At 42.6% G+C, this 15,855-nt stretch overlaps 1 protein-coding gene across 1 annotated transcript in view; it reads left to right on the forward strand.

Moving 5' to 3' along the window:
- The window catches only part of LOC121837192, a 126,227-nt gene that overhangs the window by 58,755 nt on the left and 51,617 nt on the right, over window positions 1-15,855 (forward strand). The gene's annotated exons all lie outside the window — the stretch shown is intronic.

Consider the following 15,855-nt stretch of genomic DNA (forward strand, 5'->3'; position numbering starts at 1 on the left):
CAGCTCTTGAGGAGGAGGAGGGGAGGGTATGGAGAGGAGGGTATGCCCCTCCTCTTCATCGGCACCCTCTCTTCCACCCATCCCCTCCACCTCTCCTACTTCCCTGATACTCCCCTCCTCCTCTGATCCTCCTCCTTCCCTCCTTTCCTGCTTCTTCTCTTTTGAAGTATTTCGATTTCCGCGATATACCGTGCTAAACAATCTCAGAAGGATTTGCAGGGTGTATTTTTCTTTTAGGCTTTACAGATTTGTTTAAAATAATTCGTGAAAGTTACCCTGCTGCGATTTGTGCAGGTGAGGTATACAGGCCAGGGGGGGATAGTAAAAGGGGCTCATCGCAAGGATCAGTCAGCTAACTAATTAAAATTCGTTAATTAACTTTTTAATTAATGAAAATGAACATATGGTTCCAATTAGAAACCTGCTGAGTGTCATCGAAAACCTCCAAATCAGGGGCCCACTCAAAAAAATTATTAATATCCGGGACAATATATTGTTAATTACTTTTGCGTAATTAACTTTTTAAATATTGTGTTTAAGGGCACAGTTTCAATAGGAAAATGTCGTGTTTTCTACCGGCATGAACGGAAGACTTCCAGCCGCAGGCCAGGACGGACTAGACTACGGAAAGATACATAATGAGATAGTCAATAAAGTAAATTCGACATTACAAAAACTAGACGAATGGACGTGCCAAAACAGCTTAAAAATAAATATAAAGAAAACTAAATCCGTTTTATTTCGTAGTAAAAATAAAAGTGTCGTGTTAAATCAACACACACTGCTAAATTCGACTCCCATTGCAGTTGTTTCTAGTTTCAATGTACTAGGGGTTGTTTTTCAAGGAACTTTGTCGTGGGATAAACATATTGATTCCGTAGCCGATAAGCTGTCCCAAATAGTCGGGCTTGATTATCGTAATCGGCATATTCTGCCACGAAATATTATGATTTTAATTTATAATAGTTTGTTTCCATCTAGGCTTAATTACTGTGACTTAGTCTGGGCATCCACAACTCAAGCAAATCTACATAAGATACATGCCTAACAAAAACGGTTCCTAAGAGTTGTTGACAATATTCGGTCTTACTTTCATACACATGAGTTGTTCGTAAATTATAATATATTGCCAATCCATAAAATGTACGAGTATCGGCTTTCTAAAGCTGTTAAACAAGAGGTAAAAACTAAATCATCGTTTTTAAAAGGGCTAGCTAACCTACATAGTAATAGTACCTTCTACACAACCCGCCATACTGAGCCTTGGAATGTTAGCACTTATAGAACAATCTATGGACAAGATAAGTTAAAAAAAAACTGCCAAGGTTACTAACTAGATTAGCTGCCGATAATTTTGAGCTTTTAAATATTACGTTTAAAGCATTGCGATGTTATTTCAGCCCCCAGTCGACTTTTCTTATGTAAAAATGCTGTGTAATATTATTAAAATTTGAAAGTTGTTGTGCATGTAGGTGATCTTGTTTTTTCTTGCTAATGCTTTTCAAGATATCCTACAATTCCGTGGTTGTGACGTAATTTGACTGCGTACAGTGTTGCTTCTCTTTAATCTCTTTATTTTGCTTTTTCTGTTGATGCTGTTTGTTGATTATTTTCTTTTTAGTGCTGCATAAATGCCAGTGTGGGGCGTGTGGCTTTGTCAAGCTGGTCTTGTGACCGCTTTTTCCACAAGCCTCCAGTATCATGTACGCTGTACTTGATGCAAATAAAAATATAAACAACAACAACAACAACAACATAGCTGGTTGGGCCAGGCAGTATTTAGCTTGGACAGCGCTGTCAAGGATGAGTAGGGGCGTGGTCTCATTAGAGTTTTCTTCTGCGTTTGCGTGGTGGGCGTAGGTCGGCAAAATATCGACAAGCAAAGGACAGTTTCGCATGACAAAAACAGAAAAGGGAAAAAAAAAAAAAAATCTCGCCGGGTTTTAGGGGGACAAGGCGCCGAGGAGTGGGAAGAAAGGAGGAGGGGAGAAGCCCGGGGGGGGGGGGGGGGGGGGAGTGGCGGACGTATACACCACAGTTACAGTGCTCACGGTCCTAGTCCTCGCGACCTTCACGCGACGGTTTTATGGACCATTCGTTTTCTGCTCGTTTGCGCGGCTTGAAGCAGTCCGTTCGTTTCCCGAAAAATCGAAGTCCGTTGCCTTTATGTAGAGTCGAACCCTCCCAGCCTGGCTGGCTGTACAAACGAGTTCAGAAACGGGCTCTGTTTGGGCTGTCGTGCTTTCCGTGAATTCCTTTTCCCCCCAGCACTTTCTTCGCGGGCGAACCTCCGCCTTGTGTTACTATGCTAAAAGCGCGAAGGCCCTTGCATCGCCCTGTTCGACTCTATTTCTCCCTTGGATGGGACGGATGAATCGTAACGAGTAATTTCAGTATTTCGTTACTGAAAAAGTAATAAGATTACATTACAAGTTACATTTAAAAAAAGTAGCGAATTAATTACAAAATTACAAGAAAGGTAATTAATTACAAGTAATCCTGTTACTTGTAACGGATTACTTCCAAGTCTGCAGGACAGCAAGAGCAGGGCGGGAGACAGAGACAGCGTTAGAGTCAACACTTTGACGAAGCGCGTGATAGTCACGATGTAATCGTACTTGCTGTCGGCTCTGTCGAAGACTGCTCGGCGTTCTTGATTTCCTCAGCATTAGTCTTGAGCGTGCTCCCCCGAGACGCCACAGCAGAACAGCAAGTGCACGCGTCCCTCGGGGCGTGCACTCGCTGCTGTGCTGCGCCATCTCACTGGGATGTTTTTCTGCATGACTGGTATGAAGTCCTTTGTCTTGCACGAAATATTTGGTGAGTGCTGTAGGCGAGAGATACAGAGCTACCACGAGCAAGACGTTGTCGTCCTTGGCGGCACACATATTACCAATTTCGTCTGAGGTGCCATGGAGTTTGATGGGTACTGCACAGACCCGTACCCATGTAGATGGTCACTTGGATAACGAGTACACTACGTTATCGTACGCGCCTCCCTGTGATTTATGAATGGTGATATCACTGCCTGCACAACGGGTAGTCCCCTCCTCCTCCTCCTCCTCCTCTTTTCCTCCTCCTATCATCCTCCTACTCTTCCCTCCTCCTTTTTCTCCTCCCTCCTCCTCGTCGTGACGCTCGTGACGTCATTTGTGTCTCTCGTTACGTCACACGTGACGTCACGTGTGACGTCCTTATGGGAAACGTCCCATAATCAACGCGCGGGTCACTCGTGGCCTTCGTGACATCACTCGTGACCCTCGTGACTTCACATGTGACGTCATTATGGGAAACGTGCCATAATGCAACGCGCGGTTACGCCGGCGGCGACGCCACTCAAGGCGGAAATGGGCGCCTATGAGCTGCGCTCTAGAAAACAGAAAACATTCACCGGATCTTTTATGTTATCCCCGAGAGGACTTGGAGGCGAAAGCCAAAGCGCCGGTGTAAACCTGATAGCGAACCTTCAAAGACAGCGCGCTCTCTAACGACGCACTTTTGGTGCCCGTTTCATTGGTACTTTTCGTTTCGGTACCTTTCGTGCCGCCGGCGTGTTTTCGTACTTTTCGTGTCGCCGACGAATTTTCGCTTAAGGACTTTGGAGGCCGACTACACGATGAGACATATAAGGTTTTGGCTTAATAAAGAAAGCTGATGGGCTCACTGCTAACTACAACTGTAATACAGACCAATGAGGAAAACATGTTTTCTTAAAAAGTTTCTGAGCTATTCTAAATTTGAAATATTTTAGTAGGCATAATGATGTAGACAATGGGGCTAATTGATTTATTACTAAAAGTACAAACAGTACAAGGGCAAAAACACAGTAAAGATAAACTGACAAACAACTATTGCTGTTGTGTGTCAATAGGGAGTTTTTGTAGACCGCGGTGTCGGATCTCGAAGGGCCCGACATACATTTTGGGGGGTTTTAAAAGTGTTATCCCAATAGTGTCTGATTATTACAGTTTGCTAATATAGTGTTTTAAATGTTGGTAGAGAGAGGTCATTAAACAGGTTATTAGATAGTTGGAGACTCGAGCCATATGCCACGCTTCGCAAAATACCTCTAAGTAAAGAGTTCACCTTAGAGTCTAATCGGTCCGAACAATGTCCGAACACAGTTACCCTATACCGAAGTAGGCTGTACACGAGCCCGTGCACCAAAAGTCTTCTCGTTGACATCGAAAGAAATATGCGCAGGATGTAGAGGGTGCAGGAAGCGGCTCGTAACTTTTTAAAGATGTAGCAAAGGTGAGAGTTCCATAATAGATCACAATCAAAATGGATCCCTAAATATTTTGTGGTGTTGACATAGTCGATTGGCACGCAGTTGCAAGATACACAGTTTGACCCGTGCAAAAAAAAAAGTGGCTTGTCCAAGAGAATAGATTTCAGCGGACTACCAAAGCATATGAGTTGCGTTTTTTTTTTCATTGATCCGAATGACATTCTGCGAAAACCAATTTATCACCCGTATTACATCTAATTGGAGCAAATCAACGGCACCACGGTAACGTATATGACTGAACAACAAAACTATCATCTGCGTATTGAAATACTTTGCAGAACTTTACCGCCTGCGGAAGGTCGTTGACATAAATGTTAAACAAAAGAGGAGACAGTATGGAGCCCTGAGGTACGCCAGCCTTAAGGAATATTTTTGCGCTATGAATTTTACATATGGAGACGAGCTGCGTGCGATCTAACAAAAAGTTCTCGAGCAATGCGTAAAAATGGCCTCTTAAACCAAGACTGTATAGAGTACTTAAAAGAATTTTTTGAGACACGGAGTCGAAAGCCTTAGACACGTCCAAAAAAAGCGCACAAGTGAAAAGCTTGTGTTTGAACGTACTATGAAGCAAATCAAAAAAATCTTCAAGCAAAGGTTGTGTGCCCTTTCCCGTAATAAACCCGTACTTCTGTGGCGACATAATATCAAATTTATCTAAAAAAACTGTCATTATCGAGAAAATGTGTTTTTCTAAGAGTTTGGCCAATCAGGGCAAGATGGAGATGGGACGATAACTGTCAACTTTACCATGGTCTCCATTTTTATATCAGGGCCTGACGATTGCCGTTTTAAGATATTTAGGAATATTACCGGATGTTATAATACCAGTTAATATATTCAAGATTAGACTCTTCAGTGGCATATAATTTCTACGCAAATCAGCCATCCGCATATTACCAATACCGGGAGACAAGCCAGGCTTGAAACTACACAGCATATTATATAGTCCTTCCTCAGTTATTTCAGGAAGAAAGGCAGATGAAGCGTTTTTCGAAGTTGTCGCTGAGTGACAATGGTGACTGTATTGTGAGACACTTTACGTATTTCCGAAATGAACACTAAATGAATTAGCCGTGGAATGTTTGCTACCAGGAAAATACTTTTCAATCGTTTTATCGACAGAATGTTTCGCTTTGTGTTCACCGCGCAGTTCGTTAACGACAGACGAGGTAACGCGGGAATCGGAACGCGCGTCAACCAGCTTCTGTTTAAATAGTTTCGCTTGGTTGAGCGAATGAGTGCGGCAACCCGGTTTCGTTCACTTTTGAATTTGATTTGAAGATCCACATTATCGGGAGAGCGGTGGCAACGCATCCAAAAGAGTTATTTGTACTTTATTGCGGCGATTATGTCATTGCTCAAACGCAAGTGTCCCGCGTGACGCTTTTTTAGGGTAACAACTCCTTTACTAAGCCCTTTAAAATTTTGCCATACGTGTATGAATTTAGAGTAAAGTTCCTCTTGACTCGAAGATCGCATTAATATGTCCCACTCATAACCAGATATTTGTTTGTGGAATAAGATCCGATCTACAACTTCTATTCGTCGTGTTTCAGGGCCGGCATTTTTAGGAGGGGTATTCGAAACTAACTGAACCGCAGTGAAGTAATGATCGACAAGTTTTTGCGAAATTACAGCAGATTCAACTTGAAGTCCTCAATAATAATAATAATAATAATAATAATAATAATCTTTATTAGCGAAAATCCTACACTGGGCGGCTCGCAACGCTAGGCAGATAGTCAGGAGCCCGTACGCGTGAGGGTCTGCTAGCCAGCCACCCAGACTTCAGGCGATCAGACTAAAAACTCTTCCAAACTATATTGTTTGAGAGAAAGTAAACATGTAGAATACGTTCGTTGGTATCTAACTGAGATGTTATCATTATGCATCTGCCCTTCTAAGCAAAAAGAGCCTTACACAATATAGTGCAATGGCCTCGTAGCTGCCATTAGAACCGCAGGGATCTGGTTCGGTACAACTTTCTAGCTTCTCGTGCTATTCGATGTTGAATGGACACTGAACCGAACTTTGGATTTCGCAAAATAAGGCCGCAGAAGCTTTTAACAGGAGGCCACGAACTTTAAAACATCACTCATACATCGATATCTCAAACTGATGACCTTATTTTTGGAAAGAAGAGCGCAATCAAGCCAGGTCTATCACAGCATTGTTCTCCTGGAGAATTCGAGAATTAGATGAAGCGGCCTCGCTTCCGTCCTCCTCGCTTTGGTTCAGCAGCTCGACGGGATGTAGCGAGAAGGAGAGAGAATGAGAATTGTGACGTGACTTGTCTCGTCGGCCTCGTCGGCCGTGTTCAATCGCGCAACTTCTTTTCCAAAAATACAGCGACGCGTTAGAGACATCGCCGCATAAGTGATGTTTCACGGGTTTTGGAGCGTCCCGCCTATCCGTCCGGCCTCGTTTTGTGAGCTTGAAATTTCGGTTCAGTATTCATTTCAGGCCAAACACGAAACTTGTTTCAGTGCCAAGGTATGTCTATATAATTCGGATGATTTTTTTCTTAGAACCCTGCGTTGGCAGTGTCTTAACTCTTAAAATTGCTTGCAAAACAAAAACGGTAACATTTTTAGAATGATTTGAAATAGCATTAATTCATTGAAGTTGTTTACAAACTGAATAAAATTAAGCCACTTAATAGTTTTGGGGTATATTTTTTATAGAAACAGAGACAACACTGCTTATGGAGGATTTTTGTAGATATCGACATATATTAATTTTTTAATGCTTTCCCTACTTATAGGCAGACATGTACAAATTACTCAAAAAAGGTAGTTAAGTTAAGTTACTGAGTATCGACGCCAAAAGTAATTGGAGTAGAGTAGAAATTACGCATTTGTAATAGTAATTGAGTAAACTACTAACTACTGTAAAAAGTAGGGAGTTACTTTGAAGTTACTTTTGAAGTTACTTTTTTATATCTTTGTGGTAGCAAAATGAACAGCAGTTTTGATCAATGAAAAACCCTTCGAGCCTAAAATAAATACAGTCTATTTATGGCTTGCGTTTTCGCCAAAATAGTTTATTCGCTCGCAGAAGCAATTGACTTTCAAAGTTCTTGATAGGAGAGTTTTCCCCTTTTCCTTCTAAGGACGTCCCCAGCGAACCTAAATAGACGTTCCATCGACGGGCTGGATGGAACGGCAACGTCGAATTTGAGAAACAGGCTGTGCAGGGTCGGGTTAGCGAGTGTCGGCATCTTAGGTGTGCATGACTAAACATGTGAGGTTTGCCTCGGGTAGAGGATCTTTTATAACAAACTTTCCTCATTTTTTCTTTTTTCTTCGTCAAGTTGAGATTGTTATGACTGGCCCCTCTTTATTCCGACGTCGTTCAGAGAGTACGCTGAGCAAGTGCACTAGACCTTCAAGTGTTCAAGTCTCGCGCCACGACGATGAGATCATCCGGACGACTGCGCGTCCCGTTGTGGTGCTTGTGCTACGCTACTGAAAAAAAAAATTGTTTTGGTTTAACAGATGATGAACCGAAGTATACTTCACCGCTGACGCCGGGTCCAACAAAATGATCTCCCAAGGGTAACTCGCAATCCTCCTCGGCGACTGCAATATTCTGATACGCCTGACACGCCTGACAAGTAAATCGTTTTTAACAAAGGGGAGGTCTCCCAGGTATGGATGGTCGGAAGGACGCGAAGGATTACGTGAACAAGCATCGTCGCTCGTATACAGTTGCAGCTGAAAGCGGGAACGTGCTCCCATGAACGGATTATCCGTGCCAGGGTTTGTGCGCGGGGGAGTCCGACTTAGCAAAGGCGTATGCGCTGACGACAAGGTGACAATGGGAACAGGAGCCCAGTTGCGAGGTAATTCCAGTGGCGCCTCCCGTGGAACCTGCCGCTTGAGTCAGAACTCACTAAAGACAGACAACACGAAAACAATAACAACTTTCGGAGTGCCCCCGTCTTTCATGGTTGCAGCTGGAAACGCGGCGCCTGCGCGCATTACCGGATTAGGTCAATACCCGACCAAGGCTTGTTAAGTAACTCTTCCTGTGTTCGTGCGCGCCGGTGTTATGTTTTGGCTGCTCGTCGCCACCTTGGCCCAAGGACGCCTTCCCGAACAAGGGGGCCCCTTGTTCGGGAATGCCATTTCATCTGCCGGCGTCTTATTCATTTCTGCGCTCAAACTTTCGTGATGGGCAAAATTAGCACTATATAATTTCGAAAGTAGTTAGTAATTTGAGTAGAAGTTACCTGAAAAAAGTAGTTAAATTAAACTACTAATTACCCAAACCAAGTTGTAATTGAAAGTTACCAAGTTACTCGAAAAAGTAGTTAAACTACAGTAGTTTGAGTAGAGTAGTTGAACTACGTCCAAGTCTGCTTATAGGCTGCCACAGAAGGCGGACATTGTTTTTATTTTGTTTTTGTGTGTGTTGATATTGAAGGTGTAAATGTCCAACTTCTAAAGGAGTCGGAGAAACATACCTCAAAGTCCTGTTCTTCGTATAGCTAATTTTAATTGTAAATATTGACTTTATAATAAAGCCACATCTAAATTTTCAACTCCCAATTCACATGGATTTTGTTCATGTTACTCATATTGCTCCACAGCAGAGCGTGAAATGTTTTAGGTTATGCCTGACATATTTGTTTTGGTTAAATGTAAGGGCTGCCGACTTACCAACTGTTGAGGAGATGCAGGACTTTCATAATCGACTGAAGAAATCTCCACTCGTTTTGCTTAGTCCTCTTGAAATCCTTCAATATGCTCTGGGTGCTATTCACGGTTGATCTGTAGTCGCGAAAGCACGGCTGGTTGTTATTCTTTAATTATATTTTAATTTCTAGCAATGACTTTACCTGGAAGGTAAATATAATCTTTAGCTAGTATGCTAAAGGGACCATAAATATTCAGTTGGCAATGGGAAACGGAGTTTTATTTTCTTCCCTCAAGCGATTTTTGGTTATTTGTCGTCATTGTCCTAATGAGTGTAGAAAATTGTTATTGGCTGCAATTCGTTTTTAATTGTGCTACTTCTTAGAATGTGTCGTCTCTTTTCTTCATAGCGCGGCTTCTATTGTGCCTCTAGCTCTCATGATAGCATAGGCTACACCTGCTTCTCTTGTTAGCTTCAGACGACATATTTCACAGTTTCACTTGGCAGGACACCAATACGTGACACTTCGCTCACGTGTGAAAGACGCAGACGGTGAATGGGGAAAATAATTCACTCATGAGTAGATTTGTTTTTATACTCTACGAGGTTAGTGAAGGAACAGTTATTTAGTTATTCCTTAGACAAGAGATATTTAAAAGTTTTTTTGACCATTCACAAATCAAATAAACAATAATTCTATAGCCTTTTTAAATATTTATGGGTCGAGTATGTTTTTATTGCAAAGTTTTGATGTACGCTACATTCGATATAAGCATCAATTGTTTTCGTGCACCGCTCTTTGGGGAAAAGCATCCGCGGCAGACACAAATTGTACATGCTGCGCGACAATGTTAGCGAAAACACGACTTCGACGCTTTCTCACATTTTACTTCGAAAGGGTACTACGGTTGTCAAAACTGACCACATAGGTTAGTACCCCAACTGAGCACCTTCCATCGCTATACAAGTTTCGATAGCACTATTTAAATACTAAGAAATAATTAAAACACGTCGATGACTTGTTCGCGCTATCGGTGTCGTGGAGTGTAGATCACCATTATGCCACTGTTTAGCGATGCATTTTATTACGTCATTCAACTCTTGTCCAGTCGTAAGCTCTGCCAGAAATAGCAGAATTCGATCGCGGCTTTCTCCTTGTGCAATCTTGAACAGTTGAAATGTATCCGACGCCTGACACCGATCAATTGTGGTGTTATGCTGACATTTCGGCGTGCAATTGGAAACCCTCTAGGTAGCGTGAGACGTTGAAATCTGAAACATCTGCGAGAAAGCGTCCCGGTGTAGTAAAAACGCAGATCAATGCCTCTGATACTTGTTTACAACGGTCCAAGTTATTTCGATTATTTTTAGGGTTGGCGTTCTAAGAAGCAATTTTGATAGCTAAAACCCATCTAAGGGCCTAAAAGTTCATAGAAAGCACTTGGCTCTCGCAGTGTTTAAAAGTGTTTAGAATAAAACAGTGTGATTATACTTTGTATGTTTCTGTGTATTCTAAATACAGTTTGTCAAACTTCTAAAATGTTTTTCTTTTTTTTTGGGGGGGGGGGGGGGGGGGAGATTTGTGGCCAAGTGGGCCAGCGCACATTAGCTCTGAGCACGTAAAGCGAAAGCTTGCGCTGCTGAACCCAGGGATCCTGGGTTCAATCCCCACCCTGCCCGTTTCGATCTGGATGAGCATCGTACCGGCGTGCGGTCGTGTATCACTACTACGTGGTGCACGTTAAAGACCCCAGGTTAGCGGTTGTACCGCACAGGCTAAATTGCTCATCTACACCTGAGAAACCAGACGCCCATTGAAGCAGAGTACCCCCGGGCTGTATAAACATACACACAACACAACATTCAGAAATTTTTTTACAGGACAAAAGAGCCAATTCGCTTTATGCGTAGGCCAGCATTTGTGCCCTGTCTTCTTGATACCTTATGTGGTTGATCAACATGTTACAACTGCGTGGAACAAAGAGAGTAATAACCCAAGTATAGCTAATTTATTAGACTCCCTGTGAGTAATCGCATTGACATTCAGCCAAATAATATAGATATAAATTGGTTTCCTGTGTATTGTGCTCTTTGACACGTACATCAGAGCCCATCATTCGCAAGACGCTCGCTTCTAGAAGAAACCATCTCTGAAACTAGCAATGGGACCCCATTTTCAAAAGTGATATTCAAAACTTCGTTCGAGTTAGTATGACAAAAAAGGATTACTCGATGAATATTTATCGAAACGTAATTCTGTACTCTTTCGTAGCGACGAAGAGTCCGTTCATTCTGTAATAGTGAAATTAAGTTTTTACCTCTATGTGAATATGTTCGCCAGTGCCAACGCCACCACACATTTATGATATTGAATATTGTTTGTATGAAGCACTATCAATAAAAAAATATACATTGCGTTAGAAAAAAAAAACTATAGAAAAGGCTTTGACTATTTCATACTTTATGGTAACTAGAAAGAACAGTACAGCTGAAAATAATAACACAACGCTTCATACATATATTTTTGTTCAGGTACCTCGTCACCTTTCCTCAAACGGAACTAATATTTAAAAAAAAAATTGCAGGAACACGGGAATTGTACCGGTATAGTATTTTCACGGTCAGGTGGACATACATTCGCAGAAACAATTGTTTCCGGCCAATCTGATTTTTGATTTCTGCTTATTGTTCTTCAACGTCTGTTACGCCGCCATGATCCACCTATCCCCACCCTTCTGAATGGCGTCCTCCTGGACACCACTTTGACACCCTGAACTGAGTGTCAATCAAGATATTTTCTCTCTCTCTCTCTTTGTTGCGATGGTTTATGGTGAATTCCGCTCGCAGATCTCGAGCGCTCCATTAGCGCTCCATTTGGAGCACGCATATTCTGCTCGCAGATCTGGCTCGAGCTGGTCATCTTCCCCTCGTAGATCTCTGGCAGCGCCCGCTCCACGGAGCGCCTCAAACCCCGCCAAACTTGCTCTGGGGGATTTCACAGATCTTTCCGGAAGTCGACAGTGCGCCTCCGTCATTTCCTTCAAAATCGGCAGTGCGCATGCGTGGCGAGGTTGGTGAGGTCGGTGGGCCGGTCGGGCAACGGTCGGGTCGTCGAGCTGGATCTGTGGGATTGTGACGGCTCGAACGCTTCTACCTCGCGTAGATCAGGGGTACAAAGCCGGGAATGAGGAGCGTGGTAAATCGTAAGCGCTGACATCTGTAATCGTGGGAGGAAGAACGAGAAAAAGAACGACAGAAAAGCCAGAGGCACACGCAAGGTTAGGCCCGTTCATTCTGCAGCCAATGAATGTTAACCTTTTTACGCTACATTCCGCCGGCGTTTTCCCGTGCAATAAAGCAAGAAGAAATTAGGCAACGACCTTGCAAGTGATGCTCTGTTACCTCTATGTTTATTAAAGTCGTGCCAGAAATCCGAACTCCACCGCTGGCAATCGCTGTCCGAGCCCCGTCCCTTCGACGCGGCCGAAAGGCATGTGACGGTGCCGAACGCGGACGTCTTCATTATTCGCGACATGGACTCCGTGGTACGTATAATTTCGCGTGTTATTTCTGCGTCGGAAAGATCAGTCGGCTGAGGCGTTGGTGGGCTTGTCAAGTTAAAGCAGCGGCCATTTTGAACAGCGGAGGTAGAAGTGGTGGGGAGGGTTGTGGGGGAGGTTGTCCCAAAAATGCGAGTTTATCTTCCCCTTGTCGATTCGGAGCGGGTCCGACGGAGTGGAATTTCGCCTCCCTCGCGGTTTTTGGAAAGCGTTCCGGATCTACGAGTGGAATTCACCATTAAAGAAAATATCCTCGATAGTAGCTAAATATTTTTTTTTTTCAAGTGAAGCTGCTCGGACTTATGCCCGCAGAGTACTGTCACAAAATGTTGAAAACAAAGTGAAAGTTTTCGTGCGTAGAAATTTGGAATTTATGTTTCTGGTAATAATAGAGCTAGCCTTCGGATATCAGAATTAAAGTTCTAGACCGACGAGCCTTGAAAGATAGCTTGTGCTAGCGTAACACCATATAGTGCAGTGAGGTATAATAGCAGATTATAACAATGCCCTCTGTAATCATACCCTGTACACACATAATAAAAATAATAAGTAGTTGTTTTAGAGCGCAGCTCTTAGGGGCCCGTTTCCAGCCTGAGCGGCGTCGCCGTCGGCGTAACCGGGGGGGTCACGTGACCCCCCTTGAGGTCACGTGACCCCCTCCCCCGAGGTCACGTGATTTCCGAGGTCACGTGATCCCCGAGGTCACGTGACCCCCCCCCCCCCCCCCGAGGTCACGTGAGCCCCCTCCCCCGAGATCACGTGAGCCCCCGGGTTCACGTGACTACCCGCAGGTGACGTGACCTCCCTCAGTACACTTCCCTACTCCTCCTCAAGAGCTGCGCTCCAATTCGGCGTTACAGGGATTTGTAAACGGCTTTCATTTTTTTTGTTCCTTTTTTTTTTTAAAGACAGCTAAGCTACTCTCAGTATCCGAAAGGTGCGAACAAACGGAAGCTTATAAAACGGACTATAGGCAGTTTGTTATCGTAAGAGTTTGCCGCCCTCCTTTGTTTGGAAGTAAATATTTGCGGAAAGCTGGCTAGAATAAAACGTTTCTTTCTTGAGGTTGCACAATCTGAAGCCCTGCTTCTCTTTTGCACGAAACTGCATTTTATTCTGGAACCTGACAGCGCTATCTCCGTTTTCTTAATTAAGATGCAGAGTACCATCAATACGGCTTTGTTTTAGTGCAGCCAGTGACTCAAGCAAGGCACTAAGCAAGGCAATAAAAGCACTCTCTTGCGAATGCCCACGCGCGACAGTCTGAAAAGGGCGAAAATTGCCGGAACCTTTTCAAACTCCTTTGTTGTAAACACGGGACAATAACGTTTGTAGCGGTGCTTCCAAAAATATATTTTTTTAGTTGTCGTTTCGTCACGGATTGTACGCTTGACAATATTATGATTGTGAACGAATTGCCAGTCTGTTTATAGACACGAAATGTTGGTGGTAACATTTTACCAGTTATTTGGCAAATGAGATTCAGCCATTTAAAAAAAAATGCTTAAAGAAAACTTACTATCTGTTGTGCCAAATTTAAAAGTTTTAAATATTTTATACCGTTTTCATTGCCGGTAGATTTTCTTACCAAAGACATTTGTCATAGAAAATCGACGATTAAGAAACGTTGTTCCACGGTCATAATAAAATCAGCTATAACGAAACGTAAGACTGATTTGTCCGCAACGAAACTCATTTGTTTATCGGTATTGTTTAGCCTAGATCGTGACGAGTAATTTAACGAAATAAAGGAGCTCTAACTATACAACTTTGCTTTTGTGAAGCAGAATACTGCTTATCGAATTATGTTTTCAGAATAACTGTACATATAAACAATATAATATACAAAGTAAAACTAGAGACTTTAAAGTGTTTGCTTTTATTTATTTATTTACACAGTACCTACATCGCTGCGAAGGTATTATTGTAGGGAGTATATATTACAAGAGACAAAGACAATTTGTCAGTTAAAACAAGCATGCGAATAAACAAGACTAAGAGTGCATAAAGGAAGTGCAATAAAGCTTTTTGAAGAATCATAAAACACATTAATCAGAAATAGAGAAACTCCAGAACATCAATATTAATGTATGTGAAATAACAGAGAGGGAAACATTTCATTCTAAGTATCAGTAACCACGTGCTGTAGAAGACAATTCCAATCTCTAATCGATCTGTAAAATTATACAAGGTTGAATCAACGAGCTTCGTGAAGAAACTGTAGAAGAGTACAGGAGACAGGATAAACGATGAACTCAGAACTCAATTAATATAGTGCTTCTGCCCACGTTCACAGAAGGGTATATTTGTACATTTCATTACTCGTCAGCGCATTAAAGATTGTAAAAAGGGGTAAAACTTTATCACGTCTAGGATCAGCCCTAAAAATATAATGTTTACGTTACATTAATGACAGCTGCAAGACTCAGATTGACAGACTCCAGTCATCAGGGTTCCCGTGGCAGGTGTTAAATAAGGTTGTGCAATCCTTGGTTAAAAAAGTAAAAGGAGAAGAAGGTATAAAGCGTAATGTTGAGAAGAAAGGGGGGTAGTGATTCCATACTTGCGAAAAGTATCGCACAACTTAAAACAAGTCACCCAAAAATATCAAGTTCCAGTTGTACTTTCAGTTTAAAAAAATGGCCTAGATCTGTTCCACAGTGGAATTATATACATGTACTAAAAATGTATCTGGAATGAAATGTAAAAAGGAACATGTTCTACAGTTTGTGGCCTGTACCTCGGGTGTAGTATACACCATTCTCTTTACACGCTGTAGAACATATGTTGGGCGGTGAGGAATTTATCATAATGATGGGCTAAGTGTATATAACGTGCATATGCGTTCAACGGTGGGCGTTACCTCCCTAAGCACTGTCAAGGCTTTACATGTAATCCAAATCTGGCCATACCGCTATCATCGGTCGACATAAGAAAAAACGCCCCAGAAAATTATACGAGACGTATATTACCCACGGTTTGGGTGAGCACTGCGTGAGCCAGCTTTCAGTTACGCCATCTATAATTATGTTTAGCTTTTAAACACTGCGATGCGCTGAAACCATCTCCCCGTACACTATAGTTCTCGTGGCGTGAGCACATGCCTGTTTGTTTTCTGCCATCTTTTTTCTTCTATGTTCTGGATAAAATATTGAGATGTGAGCTCAGCGTCTATCCTGTCTCCTCTGTTCTTCTGCAGTTTGCTCACGTTCCTCGCTGACTTTAGCCACGTATAATGCTTACCAACTAGCCCAGCTCGCCACCCTTCTACGATTGGTGAAAAAAAAAATAGTTTTGAAGCATTTCAGTTGTGCGCCAAATTTTCTTTTTTTTCATCTTTAGTGGATGGTACACTTTTCA

The sequence above is a fragment of the Ixodes scapularis genome, unplaced genomic scaffold (assembly GCF_016920785.2).
Source record: "Ixodes scapularis isolate PalLabHiFi unplaced genomic scaffold, ASM1692078v2 PGA_scaffold3__209_contigs__length_174095766, whole genome shotgun sequence".
Classification (NCBI taxonomy): domain Eukaryota; kingdom Metazoa; phylum Arthropoda; class Arachnida; order Ixodida; family Ixodidae; genus Ixodes; species Ixodes scapularis.